Below are 16,614 nucleotides of genomic sequence, written 5' to 3'. Positions count from 1 at the left end.
TGTATCTTCAGACACTGAATGTATTTTTCACTCCTCCAGCTGAAGCCAAGTCAAACAGCAATTTACCATTTGTGAGAATGATGGGACTGGTCGTGTACCCACTGAAGTCAACTGCTGTGGGCAGAAGGACATGAGGGGAAGATTTACAATTGACTTTGGTTGAAGCAAAAAATGCCAGTGATTATCATTGTATCAGAGATAAGGGAATATGCTTCATTTCCCTTTTGTAGCTGATACAGTTTTATGACTTATATTGAAGGCATATTCTTCTTTGGGGTGATCTTTAAGTGCAGCTCTGACCAGGGTAGAAAATTCATACCACATGTGCTATATACTTAATGGAAAGAACTACAGAAGGGTGTTGTTTGGGAGAACATCTGGCTAATATAAGGCTAGTATTTAATTATGATTATCAAGCTGTGAGACACATGGTTAACAGACAGTCTGTGTAAGCACGTGTTTCCCTGTTGCCTTTCAGAGGTTTATGTAAATTGGGCATTGCCTTAGTTTTACAGCCTGGTACACCATGCAAATATCATCTTGGTGGCACTGCAATATCACAGATAATTCTTTCAGGGATCCAACACACATACACAAATACTTATCTTCTCTTGGCTGTGAAAGCTTCCAGGAGCTAAAAAAAGTCTCTATTTACATACTTCTGTAATTTCCCTCAACATTATTAACTCTCCCATACACATATTTTAATAATCTGATAAATTAATTCTTATAAATATCATACTTAATATGTCATGCTAGCATGGATCATTATTCTCTGTTGAGCCTCATCCACTAAGTATTTTCAGCCCTGCACTCTAGGTCCAGATACTATGTGCACCACAATGACGCTGTCTATAAATTAAAAACAACTGTACTAATTTACCTCCCAGACACATAAACGAATCAGCTAATTGAAAGTGCACAGAACCTGAAGGTTGGCTTGGAAAAAAAATACAGAATAATAGGAGTGTCTAGAGTGGAAAGTTAATATTTTAAGTAGCTATTAGCAGCTAGGAATTAAATTAATATGTGGTTTGTTATTTGACAATTATTATTTTTTCTAGTTATACCAGAAATAAGATAATTTAGAGTAATTAAGAGGCTTAAGGTCTAGTCTTACTACAACATATTATACTGCAGGACAGTTAAAATGGATCAAAAATAACACCACCTTAGAGGGTCATGTCTGAATCACAAAGTGGTGAAGAAAACATGCTTGGGTTTTGCATCACACTTGGGCAACTCAGAGTTAAGGCAGAAAGGAAGCATGTCTGTGATGCTGTTTTATCTTCACAGCAGTTTATGGTGAAAGACCAGTAGAGAAAAGTAATTGCCCTCCTTTTGCTCCCTCCCCTCCTTGTGTGCAGTCACAGGCCACAGCTGCCTTGGATTCTCCTCAGTTTCCTGTGGGACAGTATATGAGTAGCTAGTTGTGTCCACAGACCCTCACTCTACAGCTGATGACAAGATTAGAGGGTCCATAAGCATATGCTGTCTAGCAAGGATAAGTACCAAGAAAGCAACACATCACAGAGATCTTACTTAACCTTTACCTATAGTAATGCTATAACTTTCCATCTCTGAAGGATTAACTGATCCAAAGCTAACCATGTTTTGTTGGCATAGCAGTGCACATTAGGAATGTGAGGAGGTGCTGTTTGGCTAAGGGAAAGATTTACATAATTCAAAAGGCACTAAAATAACCAGCACCAAAACCCCCACTGTTTCATCGAGGTAAGCCACATTTCTTCTGAGAATGCTTTCCATACTTTGTCCTTATCCACCAGCAGACAGAGCTCAGCTTCCTCATGTTATGGGGGAAAGTGAACTAAAGAAACACAAGAATGGTGTAAAAATGAACAATGTGTCTGTTGCGTAATTTCCCCACACTGAACTTCTTTGCTGGACAGCTTTTTCAGGGGCACATCTGTGGCAACCAGTCAGCCTCTACCCAGGAAGAACGTATCATCTGCCTTACTCAAAGGGTTGATTGCAATTTCTGCTGCATTGAGGCTTCCAGTTGAGCCACTTCATGCATGAACCCCCAGGGCCTACAGCATGTGTTATCAAAGGGTCAAGTGCAGTGTTCATAAAACAAGCTTGTGATTTCTTTACTACTAGAATACAGTAAAATTAAATTCTCCCCAAAAAATTAAAACCTCCCCCAAGCAAATCATCTGTGTATTCCATTTCTACAAATGCAGAGCCTGTGACCTTCAGATGTATTTATCTCTACAGAGATGACATGGAAAAATCCTTGGAAAGAGAAAGCTAGTACAGTGATGGCAATGAATGGGGACCCATGGGGCCTGGATTTCATCTGGACCTCTGCCACAGACTCAGGCTGTACTTTGCACAAATAACTTAAATTCTCTGCCCCTATTTCCTCAGCCAGTACTTCCCTGATAAAGTACTCACTAAACAGAAAACTCTGAAACTTGACCAAATAAGTTAACTCCAACTTAGAAATGTGCATTGCACTGGAGGCAATTACGATTTGTACAAGCCTATTTAATTTCTTGAAGATACCTTGAAATGGAAGAGAACTTAGAGGCAGTAAGCTGCCAAACCTGTGTGCTTATTGTTGATTGCATAGGTCCTTACTAATGTGCTCTTATTTTAGAATCAGGCATTACTTTCCTTATAAACTAGAGAAGTTACAAAAGTATCTTATTTCTTGCACTGGTGGGCAGTGAGACCACGCTGGCTCATCAGCTCCATAGGCAATCAGCCAGTTAGGATTTTTTAGCTGTGTATTCTCAGAGACTGGCTGTTGGAAGAATTCTGCTTGCATTTACTCTCATTTCAAAAATCAACTTCTGTGTATTCTTTATTGAACAGCTCAAACAGGAAATAGCTAATATATTCATCCACATCTCCTTCTCTTGCTTATCTATTGCCCTTCCTTAACTCCTGTTAAGCTATTGGAGAAACAACAGCTAGAATACTTGTGTGCTGTCCGTGGGGTTGGCGTGCTGTCCCCAGGCTGCACATCCCAATCCCCAGGTGCCAGGCCAGCAAAAGTGAATAACGCTACATCAGTGAAACTATTTTGGAAGAAGAACTCTTGCACTACCACATATGCAAGAATGTGAGCAGGTGATTCCTGCTTCCAGCCAGCCATTTTACTTCTACTCTTCATTGCTGTACAATATCTGAGTGATAAAAGCCTGTTCTATAAATAAATCCATTTCATCCACTTCCCGTCTCCCAAAACAATGTGTGCTTCTTACAAAAAAATTCTTTGGTTTAATAAAATAAATGGAAATGAGCATTTGCTGGCATTTCTCCTGTTTGCTTTATTAACATTCATCAGCCATTGTCTGTACCTGGAAGGCAGCTGGAGTCAACAGACAGTATCTGGAGACCCAAGCTCTACTCTTGGCAACACCAGAAGTCCACCGTGTGACCTTGATTAGAATCTCAGATTTCTTTTGAATACCAATACTGCTCTGCACTCTTCTGTAAAGCTATGTTTTACTTATATTTTATCAGTATGTTCCAAGTATCATTTTCCCAATTTTACAGCTGGGGGAATTGCACTACAAATAAAGAGAAGTGTTTTTTCCAAAAAAAAAAAAAAAAGGATCTGGAGACCCTACTGTCTGGAGAAATAGTTACGCATAACAGCCATCACAGCTTTACAAACACACAGATATGTCATGGCTGCACGTTCTTAAGTTCATGTGCATGGGCACCACCTAATTTTTTCCTGATGTCATACACCAGAGACAATTGCAAGTGACATCTATGGAAGAGAAAACAGTTAAGTAAGTCTGACTGATATATTTGAAAAACTTACAAGTGGTTGAGTAAGGAAAATATTTTAACCACTACTTTGTAAAAATAACAAAGCAGAAAGTCTTGCATAAGAGATTTTTAGAATACATTTAAAAATCTCCAGGCATCAATATAATTTTTCACAAGAAGGAACACAAAAATATTTTCAAAGACATTTTTCCAGTCTTAAGCCTTTCCTAGAACCTTGGTATTTCTTTCCACTGCTTTTCTAGTGTAAACAAGAAGAATCACACAACCACTAGAGAGTACCATATAGGCTACCAATCTGTGATCCACTCTTCTTACCAACCGCACATAATGCATCAAAACTTTCCAGTATGACCTTACTCTTCACATTATCATTGACACCTCTGAAGTGCATCTACAACAAATAAAAATCTAAGTATAAATTCACGTATTATTTTTTCCCAGAAAAAAGGTCAAAAAAAGAAAATATTGTCCAACCAACATCTGCTGCACGTCTCACAAACCACAGGCTGCATACATACAAGCTAGAAGAAAATGTAAATAAAATCTGGGCAGATCATCTCCGAGAGTCCATGGAGAGCTGCATTACAATCTATTGAGCTTTGCCCCATTTCCATATCAATTATTATATCATTTGGGGCACTAAGTAGATAATACTGTTTACACAACTTTCTGAAATAACTAAAGAAGCCCATGAGGATGCCTAGTTACTTATGAAACATATGCAGACAAGATACTCTCTGTGCAATGCAGCATCTTGTTTACAGGGAATCCTGTGATCTTTATCACATACTTGTTATTAACTCCTGTTATCTGCTGCATCACTGGAGGATAATATTTGCTTTCCTGAATCTTAATAAGGCTAAATACATTTATTGAATTCAACAGATTTGTACAAGCAACATGGGAGTCGAGTTCAGGACACAAGATGAAATCTAGGTTTTGTGGCTTAGACAGCAGCTGAGCAAATCAAACCAAGAATGTTTATTTTCTGATTAGATCAAAGGCAGGAGCAAGATGTGTTGAAAAACTAAACACAGTTGTAATGGTGTAAAATACTGAATGTCAGTTCCCATCTGGATGAGGTGAGAACCCCAAAGAACCAACCTATTTATATTAGGATCTCATTACAACATATGTTCATCACAGTTTGTGAGTATGTATTTGCTCTCTATACAGATACACAAGACACTAATTTTCACGTCAGACCAGTGCAAGTTGAGAGTAACCCCACTGAGAATAAGGTCTACTGTCGATATAGACATCTGCACAGTCTCTATACATGACTGATGGGTGGACGGACGGAGGGATTGATGAGTGGATAGAGCAGATATTAATGTTTTGATGCTTAATAAATGGTTGCCAAGTGTTTTAAGAAATTTGGGTGAAAGCTACTTTTACAAGTACCACATGGTTGTATACATCCATAGTTTTAAAAATACTATCTTCTTTTATTAGATACAGGAATTTGTCTGTAAGTCTGTCACTGAAGATTCATCTATCTGAATGGAGGTACCTTTATATACTAATCTCTTTAAAGAAGTGTCATTTAAATATTGTTTCATTACAGACAGCTCTAGAGTAAACTCTAACTGTGATAACCGAAAGGAACTCTTAAAGAATTTCACTGAACAGACAGAATTTAAATCCCAACCTTTTTCTCCGTCAGAGCACTGGTGCGAGGCTGGGCTGCCGCCGCCCTGAGCACTGGCTGCAGCGCCGCTAGGTGGGGCTCCAGCATCTGCAGGAGCGCGGGACCCGCCGGCTGAAACGCATGGAAAATACACTTACTTTTTTAACAAAAAAGATTTAACGACTTGATTTTTATATATATTATTATTTACATATATACATATATATATATAAACCCCAACCACTACTCTAAAGTCTAACATTTACATTTTCCTATGATTAAACTAAATCTATAGCTGTCAATTCCATTGTGAGCGCAGACTCTAGCGCCTGGCTTTCCAGCTGTCCTTCAGGACAATTTAACATACCCCTTTATCAGCCAGCTCTGTGAGCTGGCTAGAAAGCTGAAAGAGGAAATGTTCTTGCAGGCTTTTAGACCTGGTGAGTTCAAAGCCAGAGTCACTGCAGCGTCTCAGTTCCTACAGTACCTTTTCCTCCTGATCAAAAGGAACCAAGTAAAACTCACAAGTCTTAAAAGAACTATCAAATAATGGGGGGAGGGAAGTAAAAATAAATGGACCCATAATGCCTTCTGAAGAGTGCTAGGGAAAGTTCCTTGACTCCATTTTAGCCAGCCACGCTTCTAAGTGTGAAAACTACTATAAAATATTTTAAAGCTCTATCAATTTAATTATATAAAGGTATAAATATACTGCAAACAATATACATACACGTTTCATTTTGAGTTTTGCCCCCTTATCGATAACACAGAAGGGGAAGACATGATAACTAAACCTGGACTGTAGTTGCCAGTCATGTTCTTCATCTGTGCTTTAAGTAAGAAAACACAGCCGTGTTTTTGGAAGCAGCCCTGAATAACACAGCAGATGGGCTAGCAGAGGCCTACAGTTCCCTGGGTTGTGTTAGTGATTTTTATCACGTTACTGGGATGGCCTGGATTCTGAGACTGGCTTCTCCCCCCACTGAGTACCAGCTGCAGACCAGAGTTTGGAAGCAGCCTCCCCCTGCATCAAGACATTTTCTCCAAAAGGTTTCTGCAGAGATTGCTAGCTTTTTAAAGTGCTTAGGAAGCAGCATGAGGGAACTGGGCAGTCCAGGGGCAGCAAAAAGCAGGAAGACTATGCCATAGTCTTTGAAAGAATACTCTCAGGAGGTGAAATCTTTGAAGGGGGTATTCCTCCTGCTTATTCAGTTTCTTCTAGAGATCCTGGAAGGAAAAGGGGGGAAAAAAAAAAGAAAAAAAAAAGAAAAAAGGAGGAAGGAAAGGGAGGAACCTCAGAAGCTAGGATGTAGATTTGTTCATTTCTCCCACTGCACCAGGCACAGCAGTTTAAACATGTGCTGAGTTAGCCAAGAGAGGGGGAACTTCCATAGACTCAATAATAATATACAGTGCTTTTATAATGCTTCACATGTTCAGAGCATTTTATAAATACCGGGCCAGATTAATCCAGGCTTTAAATCTGCATAAACCTTGGCAGAGGGCTCTGGTGCCCAAGAGATTATGGAGTCTGCCATGAAACTAAATTGTGATGGTCAGAAAAGGAGACTCGGAAGAAGCACAGCCAGAAAGAAGTTTTTTATCTGGGAATAATGAAAAGAAATCTGAGGAAAAGCAAACAAATGGTTGGTCAGTTGTATGACATACGGTTGCATTTTTAAGGCTGATGTTGGGAAGCTTTGGAAAGGAAGGGCGTAAGTTTCCATTCATTTCATCTCCTCTGGAGAACAAAGAATCATGCAGATTTTCAAGGTAAAAACAGTAGCTAAGACTTACAGGAAGAACTGGGTTTGGTTTATGCACTTATATTTTTCTGAAGAGACAGCAATGAGGGTACTTGATTGTATGTGAACATAAACAGTAGTATAAATTATATAGTCTTCACAAACAGCAGTAAAGCCAACTAACTTGTTCCTTGATTATTATGCTCCATGTTCATCTAACTGGTCTGCATAGCAACTGTAAGAGGCTTGATTTGTGCTGCTCAGAATGTATTTTAAACATACATACATTTTAAATGTATTTAAAATTATGATTTGTCCTGCTGTGTGGTAGCTTAATGATAACTGACCTAATTTGCCATATAAATCTCTTGTATAGGAAAGGAATTAATATCCCTTTGGGAAGGCAGAGCACTCTGCAACAGCCTTTGCTGCTTGCTGCCACCCCAAAACCCTTCAATACCTAAGTTAAGAGGCGGAGGAGGGAGATGCTCTATCTGAGCTCAGCATGTTTTCCCAATTTCTGCCACACTGTAGCACGCCACTGGTGCTCACAATAGAGAGGATGAGTGAGCAGTAAACACAATAAACAAACATCAAGTGGAACACAGGGACAAAGAACAATTATGCAGTTAACCAGAGGCAGAGGAAGCACATGGCAGAGTCGGGCAGATTATTTGTGTGTCAATCCAGAGGTTCAGTGTTTCCACTGAATGTATTTATAGCTACTCTTGCATCTGTTTCATGACATCACCATGTGGCTCCACAGACTTCTGCCTCAGACACTGCAATTACATTTGGGGCAAAAAAGATCAATTTGCTAGCTATGGAAAGGTCTCTAAATCAGAAACAACATAATTGAGAGACCCTCTCTCACCTCACTGATTCCCCACAGTATAAAGGACCGGCTGCAGCAAGACAGGCTCCAGAGATGGCCTTAGCTCCTTAACTGCCGTCTACTGTTGATCTTTCCTCAGGTCCATTTGGGATTTACTCACTGGACACTCTAGCCTGAATATACACTGTATCCATACGTTTTGATAAAGAGTGCAATTTCAGAAAAGCACATATAGCCTTAGGGATCTAAAAAACTCAGCCTAAGAAAGTTTTCAGGCATGGATGCTTGCCCTTCATGCCTCAGCTGCACCCTGTAGCAAATTTTCAGCTGCACTCTGGGGCCTTTAAACATTAGAAGGCACATCTCCACAGAAGATAAAAGTTACTTGCTCGGCCTGACTGCCCAGAAAGGTTGTGAAGTCTCCATCTCTGGGGACATTCAAAACCCACCTGGATAGATTACTGTGTGACCTACTCTGGTAATCCTGCTTTGTCAGGGGGGTTAGACTAGATGATCTTTTGAAGTCCCTTCCAACCCCTAACATTGGGTGATTCTGTTAGCTATGGTCACAAGACCTTGGTCTCCTTGTATAGTCGTATTTAAAAATCTGACTTTTCTCTCATGATTTTTCCCATTGTTCTTTGTAACAAATACCAGACTTCAAGTACTGTCTTTCCCTCACCATGTGGCTATAAAATTTCTGTTCCTTTTGTTCATTGCCATTTAAGGCTTTCTTGCCCATTGCAGGTGATCCTCAAGCATCTGCACTGGTCACACAGTTGCCATGATTTGTGGTTGCCACTCTTGCCCTTTGTCTCACTGCTCTGGAAACAGCAGGGACAAGCCATGGAGGTGGACTTCTACCAGTCTGACTATGACCTTTGATACAGGCAGAGCTGTTAAATACGCACGACCGTTATTGGTAAGAGCACTGAACTAACAGTGTTCTGTCCCCTTCTTGCTCGGTCAGACCATCATCCCCTGTCTCAGGCAGCAATCTCTCTCTGATTTTCTCATCAGATTTGATGTGTCTTCAGTTCCTACAGTTCTCTTCCATGAAGAAGAGTGGTGTTCAAATTACTGCCTTCAAACAAATTTTATTTCTTTAAAAGAAAAGTATCAAAAGAAAGTCTTAGAGTAACGAAAGAGATCATACATGGGTCTGATTTTCATTAAGATCTCCAGCTCTAGGAAAAGAGCTAACTCTTAAGCTCCTTCCTCAGCATGTCACCTCGTGCCAGCCTGTCCCTCCTGAAAGCTTCTGGCAACAATCTTATTTAATCCTGAGAAACCAACTGGAGTTTCCTTTATCTCCACAACCCCTTCCTCTGGCAGAAAGATTTGTATACCTTTGGATCCACAATTCAGGTTCCTTAATGCTAGTTGTTTATTCCTCATGGGTGATTGATGCTGTGTATCACAAATAAAATTTTCGGGCTTTCCTATTTCTTATCAGAAGCAGCAAAGGTTAGAACAATGTGAAGGTAAAGGGAGATCCGATAACCCGTCTATGCATTGCTTCACCTGCCACCCTCCAGGTCATTTACAGCATTCATGCAATTCATTCTGGTCAGAATTGCTAAAGCAGTGCATTACACAACTTGGAGAATCCCACTCCAAGTCTGTTATAAAGCAGCACGTGGAATTAGTTTCCCTTCTGTTACTCTGGTGTAACAGAGAAGAACTTGGCCCTCTGCCCGTTTTAACTTTGAACTGAGTGCATACATTTCTACCTTCTCTTTACTATTTTTTTTCAAATTAATCTTTTAGGAATTTGTAAGTAGTTCAGAGCTAATTTTAGCTTGATCAGAAAGTGCTCTGGGGATGCTTGCATAAAAGGTGCTATAGAAATGTACTACATCACATCGTCTCCAAATCAAATTCAACATAGTTAAGAATTAGCTATGGTAGTAAAAAATGCTGTGGGGAAAAGGCTGGCACAGAGTCTATGCTGAAAGAAAATGCCTAAATAATTGTGGTCTTTGTGTTTTCACAGGTTAGGACAAGGACCTTCAAGGCCAATTTACTTTAAGATATAAGCTGATCACATGCAAAAATTGAGAGGTGATTTATAAGCAGTGGATAACTAAGCTGCATCTGTATGGAAAAGCATTAATGGATCTAGACTATATAACACAATAGCTGTGGGTAAGAGGGTATGTTCACTTCTGTATTTCCCTGCCCTGTTGGTAATAATGCAAGACACATGACGAGGGCACCATGCTAGGTGAACCAATACGCAGAACCACTAAGAATATTCTTATTTCTCCATAGAATGAAGAAGCAAAGGCATTCTGAGGCCAGGGTTAGGCAGTCAGGTATACATGGATGATCGCAAGTACTGCAGTTCCTATATGTATGTCTTCACAACATACATTGATTCACCATAGAATGCCTCCAAAAGAAAAGGAATTCTTAAGATTTCTTAACATTGTCACATGAGAATAGATGTCATTTTCAATCCATTATACCACAGTTACAAGCTTAATTTTATGTTCAAGAATTTTCATTGAATCATAGAATTCCTCTCTGAAACATCTCGCCTTTTAAAGATGTTTTCCAATTTATCTAATCCATTAATCTATTCTACCTAAGAACTCCTTTGTCTGTTTTCTTTTTTTCTAAAAATAAAAATCACAAAACAAAAACCAAACACAAAACCCCCACCAAAAAACCTAAGGATGCATGTAAAATGTAGCATCATTAACAATTCTTTAATATATACAAGCAAATCTGGCAACTTGAAATCATGTTACTTCTTTGAAACATGCCACAGACTGTCTTTTCCACTCTCTACTTAGTGAATCTTCATAGGGTTTTTAATACTCTTTCTACTTTTGCCATGATCAAAGGAATTGCTCTCCGTTTGCTTGTTCCTCTGATAAGTGATAAAAGATGTCAGTGAGACTAATGAGAACTGCCTCCAGCTTCCTTCATAAAGCCCTGTAGAAAAGAAATCACAATGCATCATCAAACCTGCTAGTCTTTCAGGAAATAAAGTGTGGAAAAACACTAGGCACAAAGACAACAGGGGGGTGGGAGTGGAGAAGGATGGGGGAGAAAAAGCTTTTACAAAAGAAACAAAACAGGATATTGATGAGTAAGTAGAAACAGTGCTTCCATCAATAACTTTTATTGGAATAAGTCCTGAAACAACTGCATATGCAAATGTGGAGCTTCATTTCTTCATGTAAGAGTATTTGCATTTTCCCTCCCTCACAGATTGCACACACTCAAAAGGTACTGTATAGCTTCCCCCCAGCCCACAACATTGTACCATTAATCAGAATCCAAATCCAGATTAGTCCTTTACCCTTCAGTGCTGAATGACAGTTTACATTACTTTTTTTCAGGATCTGCCAGAGCAATACCCTTTTCAGCCTCAAAGTGAATTGTTCCCTAGTGCAAAGGCCCTCATTCCAGTGAGGAAGTTAGCACATCCTCAGGCCCTAAGATCATGGACATGTTTCCATTTACACACACTGAAAACAACCAGAATAAACCCCATGGACCAAGCGAAAAGTGCTTTGAGACCCATCCCAAACAAGTGGCAAGATTTTAATTTGTGCTGTGAAGAACTGCTCAGTCTTCTGAGCAAATTACTCTTCCAATTCTTGTTTCTAATTTGCTTCTGCAGATTTCTCATCCTCAGAGGCTGCTTGCACACTTTCTCTAACCCAGATAATGGTCAAATGCAAAGAGATAGGTATTTTGCTAAGGTAGGTCTGACTGTCACAGGTTTTTGAACTAAACAGCAAAACTGAAGATGCATGTAAATCAAACACAGCACGCTCATTTCCTACACAGCCTCCTCCTAACAATAGCATGCCACCCCCTTCAACGCCTTCTTCCTGGCTGGTGTCTAGAGAGCTGCTCCCGTTTTTGAAGCGTGACACAGACATGCCAAAGGTGATAGCACTGTGATTTTTCCTGCAAATAACCTCCGCTGTCACATGTACTTGGCCGACTGCGTATGAAACCCTGATGAACAAGACCTGTGGGCTTTTTGGCAAGTCATTTGAAGGCTTAGAACAGAAGAGCCTGATAGACAATCATGACCTTTGAGTCAACAAGCAGAGAACTTCCATTTATTTCTGTCTTGTTTTGCATTGATACTTCTCAGTTATTTTCCTGAAGAGAGACTGATTATCTCAGGCTGGTAACTTTTAAAACATGTTAATTTATGACTAAGTATAGCCATTTTATTATGTCTGCAAAGCAACCATAGATGGTAATAATGTGCAAAAATGCAGAATAAAAATCAGTATTTATAGTCTAAATACAAATTAATGTAAGCATTCTCAAGGGGGAAATGGAAACATTAAAAAAAAATTAGTTTTTCAAACTAATTATTTCAATCAGTGAAGGAAGGCTTTTCAAAGTGACCTGCAATGCTTGTTTCTGATTAGCATGTAAGTTAAGATTTTTAAACTAGTGGGTCTCATTTTATACTTCTTTCTTAACCATAGTTCTTAGAGGAAAACAGGCAACCTGCTTTTTCAGTGTCTCGGTGCTGAGTACCAGCTACAGTAAAAAGGATGTATTTAATAAGCAAAATTTTAATATTGCTATCTTTTTAGATAAAAAGCAACCAAAGAGTACACAGTGTAAACAAGTATTTCTATTTTCTCTGTCTTGACTTTGATCACTGAATAAAATTAAGTAAATAAATGGAACCTAAAGAACTCCTTTCTCTTCACTGCTAACAAGTAGTGACTCACTGGCCTGATATGAAAACCTTGCCAGCCATGCATATTTTTGGATTTATTTTTTCTTTAAACTTCAAATAATTTAATACATCAGAATAAACTTGACTTAATGTAAGTTTAAATAATTTTAAATAGTTTTACTCAAGAAAGTTTTTTAAATCTTAAATTAAAAATCCAATTTATTTTTTAAGTCATTGATTTTTATCCATCCTGCTGTTCTTCTTCATTAAGGGAAGAATGACTCTGATGCCTCAACAGAACAGAAACTCTGATCTTTCTCCTGGGGCTCTGCTTCCCCTTTATACTAATATTAAATATGAAGGGTCTAAGGAATCTTAAATAAGAAAATGAAATGTGTTTCTAGGCTGCATAGGGGAGGGATTAAACCAGTGAAGTGGCCTAGGGGAGAGTGGAGCTGCATAAACAGCCAGACACCCTGAGGCATCTTCTATGGTCATTAAAGCTTCACTGGGCTGAACCACCAATTAACACCAGCCCTGAATTTGGTCCATACCTCCGAAGTCATGGTCACACATACTCTTAGGGCAGTGTTGTTCTTCTATAGTGGCGCTCTATTTGCCATAACCAAAGTCCAACTACAAGGTTAACCACCCACAAAACAACAGAAGTTGCTTTCAATTTTGCTTCTGTCTCAATTACTGTTATTTTGTGAGAAAGTCAGTGCACTGATTAACATGGGAATAAACTTATGTTTGAATTCAGTTTCCTTTGCCATCATATTCACTGGAAAAATCATTGGTTGGGGGAGATACACCGCTCTGAGGTCATTATTTAAAGCTCATCAATGCTATCTGTGCAGCTGGCCCTCATGCAAAACACCTACAGAGATAAAGTATCTCTTGTATTCAAAACTGTAGATCATTTAAGTTGGGGTTTTTGTTGCTTTTTTCTTTTTCCCTCACATGAACTATTTCATGCATTTCAAACATTATGGTCTCCAGAATAGCAGGACAAATTTTTGGCCTATTCTTACAAATCTGGAAGGTAAATATTGAAAGGGAATTTAGGAGCAACTTGCAGGTAGAACTTGAAACTTAGAAAAGCGTTTCAGCAACACAATGTGATTATAGCATCCAGTCCAGCTCCAAGAGAGAGTAATTTCTCAGAAACTCCACAGGGGACTACTGGTATAGGAGTTAGTGATGACTTGAAGGTTTGTAGCTGTAAGATTGAAACTGGAAGCTCTAAACTGTTTGGGAAAAAAAAAAAAAAAAAAAAAGGTTTCTCTTCAGTCTTTATGACTGTGAAAAAAATACCAATCCTGTATTAGGGCCATCTCAGGAAAACCCAAGTTTTCACTTGCTGTTTAGCTCGATTTTATTTGTCAAAACTTTTCAGGGAATATCAAGAGACCCTGACACTGTGTGATAAAAATGTATGGGCAATTTCCATACATACACAGCAAAACTGACTGTCAGAGGTGCATCAGGGAGGAAATAAAAACTCAAGAAAGGAAAAGGCAATAAGAATAGTTTCTTTGGAGAATGAAGTTGGGGGGAGCTACTAAAATACCTTGCTACGCATGTTAACTGCATCCAGAAGTCAGATAATTAAGTTGAATTTTTTGATGCCCATGTATTGGTTTTGTCCTGACTTCCATCCCCTCCACATTTTTCCAGTTCTGCAAGATACAGGCTGCTGTTCTTTGAAATACACAATTAAAATAAATTCACTTCTACCAAAAGAAAGAACAGAACCTTTAACATCTGCTAGCTGAGATGCTGCTTTGCCCTGTACAGGCTAAATAGCAGCTTGCATTTTGCTACTTCCAAATATACCAAAACAAGTTCCCATCTATCAGCATCCTCTTTCCTATGTGAACAGTTTGCCTGTGCAACTACCAAGAGAGTAGCAGGCTCCTGGCTGCCTTGACTATTGGTCTTCCTCTTGGATAGAAAAGGATACAAGAAAGTGAAGAATTGTTAAAAGGGGGCTTATAAAAATGAAAAAAACCCAAACAAACAAATGAAGCAACAAAGACAAGGAAAAAAGAGAAAAGTAGTCAATTCTAGAGAAGTTTAAAAATGCAAGTGAAAATTGTACTGCAGCTCCATGTAAAAATATTTTAGACAGCTCTAAGACCAACTTTAGAGGTTTGCCTTGAAATTGCTTAAAGTTTATAAGGGGAGATGTGAGTTTTCCAAAGCTGGTTTTGTTATCCTCACATATAAAACGCAAAGGCAGCTGAATGGTCACATTTGAAGTCTGGCAGAAATTGGATCCTAGATCTCTGTACCATCTGCCTAGCACATTTTTGTTATTATTCATTCAGGTAACGTCTCCTCCCTTCAGTAACATCTGTGAAAACCATTCTAAAAAGCTAATCCAGAAACAGTGCTAAACTTAGAGAAACACATTTTGTTGCTGCAGTGACATCTACTAGTGTTCAAGGGGAGTCGATTTTAATTTTGTTCTGTCACCTCTGGGAAACATCTAAGCCAAAGCACCTTTTTATACTTGATCATTTATTAAGGTATTTCTTTCACTTAGGAGGCTTTCTGGTGTGGTAAAAGACTAGGGATTTACCTGTGTAGTTTTCAGGAGAGATAGGGAGTTCAAGGAGACATATAAAGTGGTGAGGGCTTGTAACAGGAATGTCATAGAAATGCTTATTCTGTGATAAGTCCCACTTCAGGGCTGTTAGCCAGACCTCTCTTGTAATAAATTTAGGCTTTCCTAAACAGGAAACCTCAGGAAAATTCATTCGAATTAACTGTAGCTGTGAATTAATATTCCCAAGTGCCTTTACAAAGACAGGCACTTAAGGGTTTAACTGGCCACAGAGCAGCACGGTTTGGGGATGTTCAGGATATAGCTGGGAGACACCACAACTTCTGCTGTAATTATTCTTTTAACATCATAGTTCAAAATGGAAGACTCCTACTGCTTTTAGTATCTTGAGTACATCAGTTTCATTGAAGCGTGCTTGGTTTTAAATCTTTTTGTGAAGACTTGAGAATGAAGTTCTATATTTCATGCTGATTGCAATTGAGTTTATTCTCACCATTACAATTGAGTTTATTCTCACCATTACAATTACTTTGTTAAAGAAATGCTACAATATCAATTTCAGCAGCTTACCACAATCACCAAGAACATTAGAAACTTAATTATAAATTTTCAATTCAGGTGGGAACCCGGTCAATTTGTAGAAAGGTTACAAATCTTGGTACAGGTGAGGTTAATTTATTACCACCAGAAGTTCTTACTGATTTATGAACAAAATTATCTTGACAGAGAGCAAGTGAATCTGAAACAAAACCTAGAAGGGAATTTCTTACCTATACAGTCTAACTCATCTAACCAGCTCCCATTTCTATCTTCTGTTTGTTGGGAGACAAAAGTATGCTGAATTGATCCTTGCATTATAATGAAGTGACTACAGAAAGTATTATTAAATTAAAAACCCACTTGCCATTACTGAATCAAATCCTTATGTGAAAAACAACTCATTTTGGACGACATATTCAATGTTTATGTAGAAAGGCATATTTCCATTCACTCCACTGGACCGCTACATAAATCTAAGCAGGTGCAGCCTGCAGTATATTTCTATTTCAGATATCAAAATTTCAGTTGGAAACATCCTCAACATGATAATCACTACAGAGTAAAAAGATGTGAGACTGCTGTATAAACCCAAGTTTGGAAGCACAGTGGCCAGAAACGTATTTAGATCAGCATTTCTATGAGTGTGGACACAGCATTGTGCTCTGACACATTATACATTGATGATCAGATTCAGTATGTTTTGTCTATCCGCAGCATTTCTAATCTCATATATGAAAACAAACCTTCCCTGAAACATTTTAAAAGCTCTTCTTAACTAAAGTACTATTTAGTTGCGTATAATGCTGTTCAGCTCACCAGCAAAACCTTCACTGATTCCAGCGTGTTAAGGAT

This window comes from Gallinula chloropus, assembly GCF_964237585.1.
Source record: "Gallinula chloropus genome assembly, chromosome: 13".
NCBI classification, from domain to species: Eukaryota; Metazoa; Chordata; class Aves; order Gruiformes; family Rallidae; genus Gallinula; species Gallinula chloropus.
Note: the sequence above shows the minus strand (reverse complement) of the source record.